Source organism: Bos taurus, chromosome 29 (assembly GCF_002263795.3).
Source record: "Bos taurus isolate L1 Dominette 01449 registration number 42190680 breed Hereford chromosome 29, ARS-UCD2.0, whole genome shotgun sequence".
Classification (NCBI taxonomy): Eukaryota; Metazoa; Chordata; class Mammalia; order Artiodactyla; family Bovidae; genus Bos; species Bos taurus.
In genome coordinates, this window is record NC_037356.1 from 5588395 (window position 1) to 5606641 (window position 18247).

The window sequence follows — 18247 nt, forward strand, 5'->3', positions numbered from 1 at the left end:
AATACTTAAAAATAATAGTGCTATCTAATATAGTGGGCATAAAAATAAATGGCTGAAATTAATCAAGATTTCCATTTCTATATCAGACTGAGTGAAGAATTTTCTCTCCTTTTTCATATTTGGTGTCACCAATGTTATGTATTGAGAGTCATCACCAGTATCTAGGGTTATCACTGGACATTTCAAAGAATGAGCCCCACCATTTCCTGAAGAAATATTACTCTTCACATTCTACAACAGTTTCTCATCAAGTTTTAGGCATCATGCCAAATGTAAAAACTATCTGTATAGGATTTCCCATCCCCAAATTCACATTTTAGTTTTACACCATGGAAACCATAAGTTAGCAGAATCATTCATTTTCATTTACAAATTTCAAACATTGGAAGATATTATAATTCTCTAGCTCCAGAGTGAACTGAAAGCAATTACAAATTTTTTTATTAGCTGGGAGTACTTCACTTGCTTCAGAAATTCTGAAGTCTGCTGAGTGTTAAAATTTATATATATATAAAGAAGCAAGAATTCCACTACTTAGAACTCTTTACTCACCATAAGATTGCAGAATTGGTCTCATCAATTCTGGTAGGAGAATCCACCCAATCAGGTCCAGAATTCTATGCTCTCTGGATGGGTCAGCCCCTGTAACTTTCAGAGTTTCCCAGGGTTCTGACAACTCAAAACATCTCTGAACAGGAAAAAAAGAAAAAAGAAATATCACTTTTGAGATGCTTGACTATCAGGATTCTTGAAGTCTATCCTTTGATTAGGTTACTACAGTTCTCTCGGCTAAACCCAACCAACACTGAATAGATTCATGCCATTTCTCATCTCCATTAACATCCACTGCCTAAGTCCTCCAGGGCTGGTTTATTCTCACCATTGATTTTTATAATAATTATCCATTCTGCTCTCATATTGAGGGTCTCACATTCTACTCCAATTCCCTCCATATTTTATTATACTTTAATAAGGTAGTTGAATACGCATCTTTCCATGTTGTGATAATTTCTGATCTTTCTTTTCACATGATCTAGCAGGTCAGGAAGCAACAGTTAAAACTGGACATGGAACAACAGACTGGTTGCAAATAGGTAAAGAAGTACGTCAAGGCTGTATACTGTCACCCTGCTTATTTAACTTATATGCAGAGTACATCATGAGAAATGCTGGGCTGGAAGAAGCACAAGCTGGAATCAAGATCGCTGGAAGAAATATCAATGACCTCAGATATGCAGATGACACCACCCTTGTGGCGAAAGTGAAGAGGAAGTAATAAGCCTCTTGATGAAAGTGAAAGTGGAGAGTGAAAAAGTTGGCTTAAAGCTCAACTTTCAGAAAACGAAGATCATGGCATCTGGTCCCATCACTTCATGGGAAATAGATGGATAAACAGTGGAAACAGCATCAGGCTTTATTTTTTGAGCTCCAAAATCACTGCAGATGGTGACTGCAGCCATGAAATTAAAAGACGCTTACTCCTTGGAAGGAAAGTTATGACCAACCTAGATAGCATATTAAAAAGCAGAGTGGTTACTGTGCCAACAAAGGTCCATCTAGTCAAGGCTATGGTTTTTCCAGTGGTCATGTATGGATATGAGAGTTGGACTGTGAAGAAAGCTGAGCACAGAAGAATTGATACTTTTGAACTGTGGTGTTGGAGAAGAATCTTGAGAGTCCCTTGGACTGCAAGGAGATCCACTCAGTCCATTCTAAAGGAGATCAGTCCTGGGTGTTCATTGGAAGGACTGATACTAAAGCTGAAACTCCAATACTTTGGCAACCTGATGTAAAGAGTTGACTCATTGGAAAAGACCCTGATGCTAGGAGGGATTTGGGGCAGGAGGAGAACGGGATGACAGAGGATGAGATGGCTGGATGGTATCACCGAGTTGATGGACATGAGTTTGAGTAGACTCCGGGTGTTGGTGATGGACAGGGAGGCCTGGCTTGCTGTGATTCATGGGGTCGCAAAGAGTCAGACAGGACTGAGTGACTGAACTGAACTGAACTGAACTGAGGTTCTACTAACAGGTCAAGTTTAGAATGGACTTTTTAATCCCTTCAGTTCTAATCCGTTTCTATCACCATATAGCATACATGAAAATATGAATAATTATTGAGGATAATTTTGGAACTAGAGAAACAGAGGCTCCAAATTCTGTCATCCTTGGCTAATTTAATTCTGATTATATGGTGATTAAATATGAGCAATTCATTTTTAAAAATCCATGGGCATTGTTGAAAGCAATTGGATTAAACCTGAGGTGGTCTAAAGTATGTCTAGCATGATATGATTACTTATTAGATCAAAGAATGCTTGACAATATCAGACTTCATGATTTTTTGAAACTGGCTTTATCTATTTTCAAATTTAATTATAAATGTACTTTCCATCTAGTGATTAAGTGACAAATGATAGAATATGATTGGAAAAAATGAAATAAACATTTACTTTAAAAAACAATGAAAAGATATGGCTTAATTTTCGATATATATATTTTTACTTATTGCTATACACAGGCAAAACTGAAATCATGTACAAAAATATATGTGAGAAATGTTAAAATTCTTGGAAATGTTCATGGCAGTAAACTTTTTTGCTTTTTAAAAAAAGTTTCATCTCTCTATATATATTTTATAATATTTTGGTAATAAGAATGAACTGCTCCTGAAAACACCACTATTTTTATTAGAATAACCCATCATATTCATAATCTTCATATAAATATTGTTCAGAGGTCTATAGTTCTAATTAGTTTTAATATGCTATTATAAAAATTAATTAAGGGAATCCATAAATGTAGCATTTTTATGCTTCTAATATCAAATTCAGACTAAGTTTTAGAAGATTCAGTATTATTGAAAATAAATAACCTATAATATATAAAGTAGAAAGCAAGTAAATTAACAATTAAATTATTATTATGAAGTATTAAACACTATTCAAATATTAATTTGGCAAATCTTTAAGAGAGATAATATCCAGTTTTATTGACAGTAAAAATGTATACCTTCACATAATTTGATATGTTTGTGTGAGATTAACTGAGGATGTTTTCATTATATGCATTAAAATTCTTAAAAAATATGTTTGCGTCTCACCCAATAATTGTAGTCCTAGAAAAATATTCTAAGGAATTCATTGGCCAAACTTGGCAAATCTGAAACCTTACCATAACAGTTTCTCTCCCTACTCCATATAACTACCTACAAAGCAAAGCAAGAAAAAAAAAAAAAAAAGTGAGATTTTTACTTTCCCAGCAAAACATTAGACCTCAGATTTGAGGAATCTTTCATTCTGTTGGATGAGGTAGTGAGATCAAAGTCCCCCTTATGCCCTCCCAAATCATATTCGAATCCCAACAGCCAGTACCTCTAAATATGACCTATTTTAGAAATCAAGTCTTTGCTGATGTAATCACCTGGAGGATGTCAGGATGAGACCATTCAGGGTAGAGAGTGGATCCAGAATCTGCTGACTGGAGTCCTGATAAAAGAAAAAAGAGGAGTGTTTTAGATGCAGCAAGAAATGTCATATGGAGAGGCAGAATTTAAATTAATCTGTCATAATTTAAGAATTCCAGGAGCCACCAGACACTGAAAGAGATAGACAAACCCTTTAGAGCCTTTGGAGGAATTATGGCCCTGCCAGCACCTTGATTTCCAGCCCCCAGGACTGTCAGAGAATACACCGGTTTTAAGCCACCCCATGTGGGTTCATGTGCTGTGGGAGCCCTAGGAAACTGATAACCATGGTGACCTCCATGGACAGTGGCTAGCCCTTCATTTTCACCCCCTCTCTTCTGTGCCTTCAAATACAGCACTTAGCACCCAAACATGAGGCAGCAGGGCTGTGAGACTCTGGTCTCTAACAATAATATGAAACATGTGCCTGTGTGTGTGTGCGTGTTGGTCGCTCAGTTGTGTCAGACTCTGCGGCCCATGGATTGTAGCCCACCAGGCTTTTCTGTGTATGGGATTCTCCAGGCAAGAATACTGGAGTGGGTTGGCATTTCCTTCTCCAGGGGATTGTCCGGATCCAGGGATCAAACCCAGGTCTCCTGCATTGCAGCCAGATGCTTTACCATCTGAACTCCTAGGGAAGCCCAACTGCCAGTTCAATCATTTAGTGCTATCCTAACTTCTTTCATGCACTGATACCTGTACTATGAAGTTTTTAACCTAGTAAATAAAATATTGGCCTTCTCAGGTGGTGCTAGTGACGCTAAAGAACCCATCTGCCAATGCAGGTGACGTCAGGGACTCAAGTTCCAGTCCTGGGTCAGGAAGATCCCCTGCAGGAGGGCATGGCAACCTACTCCAGTGTTCTTGCCTGGAGAATCCCATGGAGAGAGGAGCCTGGCGGGCTAGTGTCCATGGGGCACAGAGAGTCAGAGAGGAATGAAGCAAATCAGCATGCAGGCATGAACACAGAAAGAATATTAATCAACATATCTAACATGATATATAAATATAGACACTACATCACTGAACTCTGCCTCTTCCCCCTTCTCACCGTGACTCTATGGAAATTATGGGTACTACGTATACAGCTGCTTTTCCCTATGTTTTTTTTTCATTTGATACTAAGGGGAAATAAACTTCTGCCTGTCCCCTTCTGAAATACAGAAGAGGCTTTGGCGTAAATTTATATTTCCATCATTTCATCAGCAGAATTCTATTACATATACTATAAATGGATTATAGTAACCACAAAGGAGAATCATTCATCTTTAACTTTTTTTCTTGTAGAAGGAAATATTTAAAGGGAATCATTTTTTTGAGATTCATATCACAAAATATTATTGATTCAATCAGCCATTATGGGCAGGAGTTAAGCTGTTTCTTATTTTCTTCCACACACACACTCCTCAGAGTCATACACATACACACTCATGTATGCCAATAAAATACTGTTGAGAAAATCTTTTCCTTCAAAGACTCATGCAAATACTTCTGCTTTCCTGGGTGCTAATACTAAGAAAGAGAGATTTCTCAAAACAAAGAAAAGTCATTAGTTGTGTATTCCACCAATGGGATAATTTTTGTGGTGTGTCTCTCTGACTCTTCCTAGCTAATGCTTTCTTTCTTTCTGTCAGCACCTTTAATTCTTGGGAGAAAATATTGGCTGCATGTCAGTATGTTACAAATTAAAGACCCATTGTTAATATTCTTAATATTTAATTTGTAAGGACTGGCCTTAGTGCACAGGACACAGGAGACACTGGAAGTCAGAACTGCGGCTTCTCAGGAGGATTCTCCAGGCTCTGCTGATCCTTTGTTGTCTGTTTCACTTTATGCCACAGTACTTCCACAGGACAGGACACAGTGCAGACATGAAATTGTTCCTTCAGTTACCCAGAGAGTAAAGGAAGTCACTGCTGTTTAAGAAATAGAAATAATTGCCTCAGAATGCTCTGGGTGGAGAAAGTTCCAAGTCCAGTGATCTCCCTGACATATCTGCTAAATCTGTGGGACTCATCTTTTCCTGGACAAGAAAAGTCTCCCAACTCCACAGAATCAACTCAGGTTCTGGAACATATTCTAGACCTTAGTTGCAATGATTTTGAGCTTACCTAAATTCAGATAAAAATGAAATCTCTTTCTTTAATTTCAGTAATTTAAAAGAATGAAAGTGTCTTTCAAGCACATAAAATTAAAAGTATTGGCTATTACAATTTTCCTCTTCTCCCTTTACAGCTTTTCCAGAGTCTTGGTTCTCACCCTGAGATAGTCCTTGGCTCTCTCCCAAAGCACACTCTGCTCTTTCTACAACACAGATTCCCAGTCTTTTAAGGCCTAAGGACACCTAGGAATATATAAGGTAATGAAATAAGAATGATTAAATTACTTAATATTACCAATCAATAAGAGAAAAAATTAACTTTTGTGCCCACGATTACCATTAAAGTTTCATTATTAACTGAACATAGCACAAATTCATCATACATGGATTGGAACTTACCTCAGTACTGTTACAGAAATGCTCTCTCTTGTTCAGTAACTCTCTTAAATTCAGTCCAGGGTTTAGGTGCCCACCTCCTGGTGGAAAAGACTTTCAAAAGTCTCCACAGTCCAGTCAATTCCAAATTCAACAGCTCTGGGCTCTGGAGAAGATAAGCTTGGCTCCTTGCTGGATGCTTTATATGATCTCCAAAGGTCATGCCCACTTCCTTCAAGTGATAGGGTTATCAACCCTGGAGAAAGGTAAAGGTGTCCATGATTCAGGTGATTAAGAGTTGTAAATGCATTCAGAGGACAACAGATCAGATCAGATCAGTGGCTCAGTCATGTCCGACTCTTTGTGACCATATGAATCGTAGCACGCCAGGCCTCCCTGTCTATCACCAACTCCCGGAGTTCACTGAGACTCATGTCCATCGAGTCAGTGATGCCATCCAGCCATCTCATCCTGTGTCGTCCCCTTCTCCTCTTGCCCCCAATCCCTCCCAGCATCAGAGTCTTTTCCAATGAGTCAACTCTTCTTATGAGGTGGCCAAAGTACTGGAGTTTCAGCTTTAGCATTATTCCTTCCAAAGAAATTCCAGGGCTGATCTCCTTCAGAATGGACTGGTTGGATCTCCTTGCAGTCTAAGGCACTCTCAAGAGTCTTCTCCAACACCACAGTTCAAAAGCATCAATTCTTCGGTGCTCAGCCTTCTTCACAGTCCAACTCTCACATCCATACATGACCACTGGAAAAACCATAGCCTTGACTAGACGAACCTTTGTTGGCAAAGAAATGTCTCTGCTTTTCAATATGCTATCTAGGTTGGTCATAACTTTCCTTCCAAGGAGTAAGCGTCTTTTAATTTCATGGCTGCAGTCACCATCTGTAGTGATTTTGGAACCCAGAAAAATAAAGTCTGATATTGTTTCCACTGTTTCCCCATCTATTTCCCATGAAGTGATGGCACCAGATGCCATGATCTTCGTTTTCTGAATGTTGAGCTTTAAGCCAACTTTTTCACTCTCCTCTTTCACTTTCATCAAGAGGCTTTTTAGTTCCTCTTCACTTTCTGCCATAAGAGTGATGTCATCTGCATATCTGAGGTTATTGATATTTCTCCCGGCAGTCTTGATTCCAGTTTGTGTTTCTTCCAGTCCAGCATTTCTCATGATGTACTCTGCATATAAGTCAAATAAACAGGGTGGCAATATACAGCCTTAACGAACTCCTTTTCCTATTTGGAACCAGTCTGTTGTTCCATGTCCAGTTCTACCTGTTGCTTCCTGACCTGCATACAAATTTCTCAAGAGGCAGATCAGGTGGTCTGGTATTCCCATCTCTTGAAGAATTTTCCAGAGTTTATTGTGATCCACAAAGTCAAAGGCTTTGGCATAGTCAATAAAGCAGAAATAGATGCTTTGCTGAAACTCTCTCACTTTTTCCATGATCCACCGGATGTTGGCAATTTGATCTCTGGTTCCTCTGCCTTTTCTAAAACCAGCTTGAACATCAGGAAGTTCACGGTTCACATATTGCTGAAGCCTGGCTTGGAGAATTTTGAGCATTACTTTACTAGTGTGTGAGATGAGTGCAATTGTGCGGTAGTTTGAGCATTCTTTGGCATTGCCTTTCTTTGGGATTGGAATGAAAACTGACTTTTTCCAGTCCTGTGGCCACTGCTGAGTTTTCCAAATTTGCTGGCGTATTGAGTGCAGCACTTTCACAGCATCATCTTTCAGGATTTGGAATAGCTCAACTGGAATTCCATCAAGTCCACTAGCTTTGTTCGTAGTGATACTTTCTAAGGCCCACTTGACTTCACATTCCAGGATGTCTGGCTCTAGGTCAGTGATCAATGCAAACTTTTTGAAACCTACTTAATACAATCATCATGATCCAATCTCAGGTAAAAAGTCAGAGGTTGACTGCACATTCCTAGTTCTTGAAGTTCTGTTTGAAAAATAATTGAACTCCCCAATTATGAATTCATATCTCCATTTATAAAATTTATTGTAGCCCCAATTACTGTGACCCATGATCACCCAATATTTGTAGTAACCTGTCTGAATTTGCCTGAATTACTTTCTTGATATTTTATCAGAAAGAGTTCTTCACATTCCATTTTTCACCTGGAGCAGTCAAGCTCCCCAATAATACTGCTTAATACTCTTGCCTTCTGCTGTTTCATGGATGTTCTCAACCTCTTAAGAACTAAAATTCTCTTAAATTTCATACTTTTCATTCAGTTTTCCATGAAAGTCTTCCCTCTGAGGATTTGATATTTGCTTTTTTTGTTGTTCTGTTTTGATTTTGATTACACACTATTGCTTTCACTCTGTCTATAACTGCACACACTGCTCACACAATAGCTGTTGGTGGTTATTCTCTTAGGCTCTGGCCTTTAGTCATTCCCTGAACGTCATCTCATACTTTATCATTCTATTATTCAATATGTAAGCACATTTGACATACTGATACTAGGTTGTGAAATTAATGATTATGGCATAGTTGTATACTACAGGGTAGACTAAAAGAATCATAGACAATCGATTAAACAACTATGATATTGTCTGTGAAGTTTGGGCAATTATCTCTTAAGAGATTCTTTATTTTGACTGTGCTTACATTCTATTCCTCAAAACATTTTCCAATTTATCAAAGAGGGCCATGATGCTCTACTCAGGGAAAGATACTAGATGAGGAAATTTATATTCTTATTTTTTTTTAATTTTTGAAGTATAATTGATTTACAATGTTGTGTTAGTTTCAGTTGTACACCATAGTGAGATATATATATATTTATATATTCCAGAGAAGGCAATGGCACCCCACTCCAGTACTCTTGCCTGGAAAATCCCATGGACAGAGGAGCCTGGCAGGCTGCAGTCCATGAGGTCATTAAGAGTGGGACACGACTGAGCGACTTCACTTTCACTTTTCACTTTCATGCATTGGAGAAGGAAATGGCAACCCACTCCGGTGTTCTTGCCTGGAGAATCCCAGAGACAGAGGAGCCTGGTAGGAGGCTGTCTATGGGGTTGCACAGAGTCGGACACGACTGAAGTGACTTAGCACATATATATTCATAGGAATGTGTATTTTGTCTATAGTAACGTGTATATGTCAATCCCAATCTCCTAATTAATCCTTCCCCACTTCCTAGCTCCTAAGATATGTTTTAGTAAGTTATCTTTTCCTACATCTGTGACTGTATTTTGTAAATAGCTTTATTTGTATCATTTTCTTAGATTCCAATATCATATGATACTGATCTTTCTTTTTCTGCCTTACTTTACTCAGTATGACAGTCTCCAGGTCCATGCATGTCACTGCAAATGGCATTTTTGGTTCTTCTTAATGGTTGAATAATACTTTTTTTTTAAATTTAATTTAATTTTATTTTTAAACTTTACATAATTGTATTAGTTTTGCCAAATATCAAAATGAATCCACCACAGGTATACATGTGTTCCCCATCCTGAACCCTCCTCCCTCCTCCCTCCCCATACCATCCCTCTGGGTCGTCCCAGTGCACTAGCCCCAAGCATCCAGTATCGTGCATCGAACCTGGACTGGCATCTCGTTTCATACATGATATTTTACATGTTTCAATGCCATTTTCCCAAATCTTCCCACCCTCTCCCTCTCCCATAGAGTCCATAAGACTGTTCTATACATCAGTGTCTCTTTTGCTGTCTCATACACAGGGTTATTGTTACCATCTTTCTAAATTCCATATATATGCGTTAGTATACTGTATTGGTGTTTTTCTTTCTGGCTTACTTCACTCTGTATAATAGGCTCCAGTTTCATCCATCTCATTAGAACTGATTCAAAGGTTTTCTTTTTAATGGCTGAGTAATACTCCATTGTGTATATGTACCACTGCTTTCTTATCCATTCATCTGCTGATGGACATCTAGGTTGCTTCCATGTCCTGGCTATTATAAACAGTGCTGCGATGAACATTGGGGTACACGTGTCTCTTTCCCTTCTGGTTTCCTCAGTGTGTATGCCCAGCAGTGGGATTGCTGGATCATAAGGCAGTTCTATTTCCAGTTTTTTAAGGAATCTCCACACTGTTCTCCATAGTGGCTGTACTAGTTTGCATTCCCACCAACAGTGTAAGAGGGTTCCCTTTTCTCCACACCCTCTCCAGCATTTATTATTTGTAGACTTTTGGATCGCAGCCATTCTGACTGGTGTGAAATGGTACCTCATAGTGGTTTTGATTTGCATTTCTCTGATAATGAGTGATGTTGAGCATCTTTTCATGTGTTTGTTAGCCCTCTGTATGTCTTCTTTGGAGAAATGTCTGTTTAGTTCTTTGGCCCATTTTTTGATTGGGTCATTTATTTTTCTGGAGTTGAGCTGTAGGAGTTGCTTGTATATTTTTGAGATTAGTTGTTTGTCAGTTGCTTCATTTGCTATTATTTTCTCCCATTCTGAAGGCTGTCTTTTCACCTTGCTAATAGTTTTCTTTGATGTGCAGAAGCTTTTAAGTTTAATTAGGTCCCATTTGTTTATTTTTGCTTTTATTTCCAATATTCTGGAGGTGGGTCATAGAGGATCCTGCTGTGATGTATGTCGGAGAGTGTTTTGCCTATGTTCTCCTCTAGGAGTTTCATAGTTTCTGGTCTTACGTTGAGATCTTTAATCCATTTTGAGTTTATTTTTGTGTATGGTGTTAGAAAGTGTTCTAGTTTCATTCTTTTACAAGTGGTTGACCAGATTTCCCAGCACCACTTGTTAAAGAGATTGTCTTTAATCCATTGTATATTCTTGCCTCCTTTGTCAAAGAAAGATAAGGTGTCCAGAGGTGCGTGGATTTATCTCCGGGCTTTCTATTTTGTTCCATTGATCTATATTTCTGTCTTTGTGCCAGTATCATACTGTCTTGATGACTGTGGCTTTGTAGTAGAGCCTGAAGTCAGGCAGGTTGATTCCTCCAGTTCCATTCTTCTTTCTCAAGATCGCTTTGGCTATTCGAGGTTTTTTGTATTTCCATACAAATTGTGAAATTATTTGTTCTAGCTCTGTGAAGAATACTGTTGGTAGCTTGATAGGGATTGCATTGAATCTATAAATTGCTTTGGGTAGTATATTCATTTTCACTATATTGATTCTTCTGATCCATGAACATGGTATATTTCTCCATCTATTAGTGTCCTCTTTGATTTCTTTCACCAGTGTTTTATAGTTTTCTATATATAGGTCTTTAGTTTCTTTAGGTAGATATATTCCAAAGTATTTTATTCTTTCCGTTGCAATGGTGAATGGAATTGTTTCCTTAATTTCTCTTTCTGTTTTCTCATTATTAGTGTATAGGAATGCAAGGGATTTCTGTGTGTTGATTTTATATCCTGCAACGTTACTATAGTCATTGATTAGTTCTAGTAATTTTCTAGTGGAGTCTTATCTTATTGTATATATGCAATACATCTTTTTTATCCATTCATCTGTCTATGGACATTTAGGTTCCTTCCAGGTCTTGACAATTGTAAACAACTTGCCAATGAAAGTTTGGGTTCGTGTATTCTATTGAACCACATTTTTCTTTGGATACCTGCCCAGGAATGGAATTGCTGGATCTTACAGTAGCTCTACTTTTAGTTTGGTAAGGAATTTTAAGTGTTCTTCATGGTGGCCTTACCAATGTACATCCCGGGAAACAGTGTAGGCAGGTTCCCTTTTCTCCATATCCTCTCCAGAATTTACTGCTAGTAGTAACTTAGAAGGCAATGGCACCCCACTCCAGTACTCTTGCCTGGAAAATCCCATGGGTGGAGGAGCCTGGTGGGCTGCAGTCCATGGCGTCGCTAAGAGTTGGACACGACTGAGCAACTTCACTTCCAATTTTCACTTTAGTGCATTGGAGAAGGAAATGGCAACCCACTCCAGTGTTCTTGCCTGGAGAATCCCAGGGATGGGGGAGCCTGGTGGGCTGCCGTCTATGGGGTTGCACAGAGTCGGACACGACTGAAGCAACTTAGTAGTAGTAGTAACTTTGATGACCACCATTCTGATTGGTATGAGGTTATATCTCACTGTAGTTGTGATTTGTTTTTCTCCTGTAATTATTTGGTGTTGAGAATTATTTCATGTGCTGCTTGGCCATTTGTATGTCTTCTTTGAAGAAATGTCTATTTAAGTTATCTGCCTATTTTTTAATTATTATTTTTAATATTGAACTACATGAGCTCTTTATAAATTTTTGGAGACAAATCCCTTATTAGCCCCAAAATTTTCAAATATTTTCTTCCATTCTGTGGGTTTTCTATTTGTTTTGTTTACAGTTTCCTTTGCTGTGAAAAACCTTTTGAGTTTAATTAGGTTCCTTTTTTTTTTTTAATTTCCTTTACTCTAGGAGAAGTCTGGCAAAATATATTGCTATGATTTATGGCAAAGAGAGTTCTGCCTGTGTTTTCATCCAAGAGTTTAATAATATCTGGTCTTACTTTTAGGTCTTTAATCCATTGAGTTTGTTTGTGTGTATCAAACCAGTCAATCCAAAGGGAATAAACCCTGAACATTCATTCAAGGACTTATGCTGAAGATAAAGCTCCAATACTTTGGTCATCTGATGCAAAGAGCCAACTCATTTGAAAACACGTTAATGCTGAGAAAGACTGAAGGGAAAAGGACAAGGGAGCAGGTGAAATGATGGTTAGACAGTATCACCAACTCAATGGACATGAATTTGAGCAAACTCTGGGAGATAGCAAACTCTGAAGGAGAGCGGAGCCTGCCGTATTACAGTTTATGGGATTGAAGAGCTATGGACACCATTTAGTGCCTGAAGAACAACAATGATGTTAAAGGATGTTCTGTTTCAGGTTTTCACATGAAGCTGTCCTGTTCTCCCAGAACCATTTTTTTTTTTTTTTTTAGCAGACTGTCTTTCCTTCCTAGTAAAGAAATGAAGGTACTTTTAAACTAAAGATTTAGGCTGATACATGTCTTTTTGTGTGTGTTTTTGTGTGTAAGCTAACTGGTTTATTAACATATTGAGACCAATACATCTAATTGAGAATAGGATCAGCAGGGAAAAAAAAAATTCACACACTGAAGAATATAAAATTAAAGATTAAAAGACCCTGATATCAGTCAAGTTTACATAAGGTGATTTGAGATACCAAGATTTCAGTTATTATCATTGTTAGCATTCCCATATTATTATTATTTTTAATTAATTTATATTAACTGGAGGCTAATTAATTTACAGTATTGTAGTGGTTTTTGCCATGCATTGACATGGAACAGCCATGGGTGTACATGTGTCCCCATTTGAACCCCTCTCCCACCTCCCTCCCCATCCCATCCTTCAGGGTCATCCCAGTGCACAGGCCCTGAGTGCCCTGTCTCACGTATCAAACCTGGACTGGTGATCTGTTTCACATATGGTAATATACATGTTTCAATGCTATTCTCTCAAATCATCACACCCTCGCCTTCTCCCACAGAGTCCAAGAGTCTGTTCTTTACATCTGATGTCTCTTTTGCTATCTCACATATAGTGTCATAGTTCCCATTTTTCAAAATTCCATGTATATGCATTAATGTACTGTATTGGTGTTTTTCTTTCTGATTTACTTCATTGTGTATTATAGGCTGTGGTTTCATCCACCTCTTTCGAACTGATTTAAATGCATTCTTTTAATAGCTGAGTAATATTCCATTGCATATGTGTACCACGGCTTTCTTATCCATTTGTCTGCCTATGGACATCTAGGTTGCTTCCATGTCCTAGCTATTGTAAACAGTGCTGCGATGAACATTGGAGTAGACCTGTCTCTTTCAATTCTGGTTTCCTCGGTGTGTATTCCCAGCAGTGGGATTGCTGGGTCGTATGGCAGTTCTATTTCCAGTTTTTTTAAGGAATCTCCACACTGTTCTCCACAGTGGCTGTACTAGTTTGCATTTCCACTAACAGTGTAAGAGGGTTCCTTTTCTCTGTACCCTCTCCAGCATTTATTGTTTGTAGAATTTGCATAGCAGCCATTCTGACTGGCATGAGATGGTACTTCATTGTGGTTTTAATTTGCATTTCTCTGATAATGACTGATGTTGAGCATCTTTTCATGTGTTTGTTAGCCATCTGTATGTCTTCTTTGGAGAAATGTCTGTTTAGTTCTTTGGCCCATTTTTTGATTGGGTCATTTATTTTTCTGGATTTTGAGCTGCATGAGATGCTAATATATTTTAGAGATTAACTCTTTGTCAGTTGCTTCATTTGCTATTATTTTCTCCCATTCCAAAAGCTGTCTTTTCACCTTGCTTATAGTTTCCTTCATTGTGAAAAAGCTTTCATGTTTAATTAGGTCCCGTTTGTTTATTTTTCCTTTTATTTCCAATACTCTGGGAGGTGGGTCATAGAGGATCCTGCTGTGATGTATGTCAGAGAATATTTTGCCTGTGTCTTCCTCTAGGGGTTTTATAGTTTTTGCTCTGGTTTAGATCTTTAATTCATTTTGAGCTTATTTTTCTGTGTGGTGTTAAAGTGTTCTAGTTTCATTTTTTTACAAGTGGTTGACCAATTTTCCCAGCACCACTTGTTAAAGAGATTGTCTTTTCTCCATTGTAAGTTCTTGCCTCCTTTGTCAAAGATAAGGTGTCCATAAGTGCATGGATTTACCTCTGGGCTTTCTATTTTGTTCCATTGATCTATATTTCTGTCCTTGTGCCAGTACCATGCTGTCTTGATGACTGTAGCTTTGTAGTATAGTCTGAAGTCAGGCAGATTAATTTTTCCAGTTCCATTCTTCTTTCTCAAGATTGCTTTGACTCTTCAAGGTTTTTTGTATTTCCATACAAATTGTCAAATTATTTGTTCTAGTTCTGTAAAAAAAAAAATACCATTGGTAGCTTGATAGGGATTGCATTGAATCTATAGATTGCTTTGGGCAGTATACTCATTTTCACTATATTGATTCTTCTGATCCACGAATATGGTATACTTCTCCATCTGTGTCATCTTTGATTTCTTTCATCAGTGTTGTATCCATTCGGCCAGTCTTTGTCTTTTGGTTGGGGCATTCAAGCCATTTACATTTAGGGTAATTATTGATAATTATTGGAGGCCTGGCATGCTGCAGTTCATGGGGTCGCAAAGAGTTGGACACAACTTAGCGACTGAACTGAACTGAGCTGAACTGATGGTCCCGTTGCCATTTACTTCATTGTTTCGGGTTCGAGTTTATAAACATTTTCTGTGTTTCTTGTCTAGAGAAGATCCTTTAGCATTTGTTGTACAGCTGCTTTGGTGGTGCTGAATTCTCTCAGCTTTTGCTTGTCTGTAAAGCTTTTGATTTCTCCTTCATATTTGAATGAGATCCTTGCTGGGGATAATAATCTGGTTGTAGGTTTTTCTCTTTCATCACTTTAAGTATGTCCTGCCATTCCCTTCTGGCCTGAAGAGTTTCTATTGAAAGATCAGCTATCATCCTTATGGGAATCCCCTTGTGTGTTGTTTGTTGCTTTTCCATTGCTGCTTTTAATATTTGCTCATTGTGTTTGATCTTCGTTAATTTGATTAATATGTGTCTTGGTGTGTTTTGTCTTGGGTTTATCTATTTGGCACCCTCTGGGTTTCTTGGACTTCGTGGGTTTTTCCTTCCCCATTTTAGGGAAGTTTTCAACTATTATCTCCTCGAGTATTTTCTCATGTATTTCTTTCTTTTTGTCTTCTTCTTTTGGGACTCCTATGATTTGAATGTTGTGGTGTTTAACACTGTTCCAGAGGTCTCTGAGGTTGCACTCCTTCTGAAAGAGCTTCAAATAACAAAGCCTTATATATTTACCAACATAATTATAATTGCTGGTGCTCTCCAGTTTTTTGTGTGTATTTTCCTTGTAATGTGCTTATACATTTAGAAGCCATGATTTCTTGCAGTTTTTGGATCATGCAGGAAGGAAAACCTAGTCTCTGTTTTTCCATCTTAAGAAGTAGAAGTCTCCCCTTGTGTATCTTTTGTAAGCAGTAGTAAATATTTTATAATTAAAAGAAAATAGACTTTCTACTAATTTTCTTAGTACTACAGTTTTAGTATTTTAAAAGTTAATGGCTTCTGGGTTGCTAGTGAAAATATCTTACATTGCTTATTTCGAACATGAACACTTAAAAAAGTATTAAATTAAGATGCACCAATGGGAAACTGGAAAACATTGCGATTGTTAACAATGACTTTTGTCTGGGTGATATTATTAGAAACAAATGTGCAGTTATAGATTTGGAAAAACATGTAGGAAAATGTTTATTTTTCTTTATTATCATATACATTCCCATTGTCTCTTTGAAGAAAATTAATATTGAACATTTAATTGTAAATGTGCAGAGTTTTGAGGTCATTGAAACACTTCTTACTTCTTTTTCATTTTTTAAATAAAGCTAATTTTTTTATATAACAGTTTAAGTTTACAGCAAAACTGAGTGAAGTAAGGGGATTCTGATATACCCTCTCCCTCACACATGCATAGCCTCCCCCACAAGCAAAATCCTGCAGCAAAGTGGAACCTTTGCGGCCTTTGCAGACTGGCTATGCTTATTTCCTTATATACAATCAGGCTTCCTTCCTGGCTTCCTGTGGTCTGATAGCTCCTTTCTTTTGAGCACTGAGTAACATTCTGGGATCTGGATGTGCCATGGTTTACTCATCCTTTCACCTAGTGAGGGACATCTTGGTTGTTCCCGTTTCCACAGTTATGAACAAAGTTGCTACAGACGTCTGTGTACATGTTTTGGATAAGCAGACATTTTCTATGCCCTTGTGCAAATAACAAAGAGTGAGATTGCTGGACAAACACATGTTTAGATTTGGAAGAACTGCCAAACTTTATTCCTAAGTGTCTGTGCCATTTTGCATTGCCAAGAGCAATCAATGAGTTTCTGTTACTCCACGTCCTTGTTGGCATTTGACATGTTTTCTACTCCTTTATATTTTGCATGGCAGCCAGCACTTGTTGGTACATGTTTATTTGAAGAAATAAATTTAAACAAAAAGCATGATATTCAGAGTTGAAAGCAAACAAATAAACAAGAAATCCCAGCTGTATTTTTCTCAGAGGGAAAAGGCCAGTGCTAGGAGCACACTAGGGCTTCCCAGGAGGCTCAGTAGTACAGACTCTGCCTGCCAACGCGAGACACAGAAGACACCGGTAAGACGCGGGGTAGATGCTTGACCAGGGAGGATCCGCTGGAGGAGGAAAGGGCAGTCCCCTCCGGGATGCTTGCACGGAAGATTCCATGGACAGAGGAGCCTGGCAGGTTGCAGTCGTCCTCAGGGTCCCCAGGAGGAGGAGAAACAGCGCACACAGGAGCTCCGGGGCTTCCCTGTCCACGGCCGGCTGCGCCTGGCCTGGTGGTTCCGGCAGCCCCGGGGATCCTCCTCTCAGGTCGCCCTGGACACAGAAGTCCCCCGCGGCCTCGCTCCGCACACGGGGCCCTTGGCGTCCTTGCCCACGGAGCCGGAGGTGAGGTCGCGGCCACAAAAGTGCGCGAATTTCCTCTGGGGCTTAGTGGCCCGGCGCACCCCGTTTCCCGCATAGGGCCCACAGATCCCGGTTTTCTGACCGCCTGCCTCCCGCGACAGCATCCCCGGGGACGCAGGCCTCCTCGGCGCCACCAGGCGCTCGTGGACAGAAGGAGCCCGGGTCCCGTGAGGAAGCCGCCGGGTCCGGGTCCCGTGAGGAAGCCGCCGTCTCCCACACAGGAATCGGTCTACTCTCCGTCACCCTCCGCAGCCTCCTTACTCCCTGCGCGGCTTCGGCGGGAGGGAGCTAGACACCTCCCGCAGACCGGCCAGGGACCGGCTCCCCGGGCGCCCTCATGCGTCCTCCCCGGGCTCCGGAGCCGCGCACCCAGCGCTATGCCTCTGCGCTCCTCCCGGCGGCGGGCGCGCTCGGCGGAGCGCGAAGAGGAGCCCCCCCGCCACCCCGCAACGGCTCGGAGCTTAGTTCGGCTGCCACAGACATCTCCTGGAGACGCGCTTCTCTCTGGAAAGAAGGAGGCTCCTCCCAGAAAGGATGCGAGAACCAGGGACAGACTCTAAGCTCACAAGAGCTCTGTCCCCAACAGTGACACAGAACCAGAGGCGGGGCTGAGGCCGGGGGTCTCCAGATCTGCAGGGTCAGAGGGTCCCAAGGGCCGCCTCTGCTCGTGCTCCTGCCCCTGGGGCCGCGGAATTCTGCTCTGTAGGGCTTCCGTCTAGGGCCATGAGGCCTTTGTATACTATTTTTTGATTCAATGTTTTTCTGTAGCACCACTTACATTTTTTTTTCCTAGATAACGTTTGTATT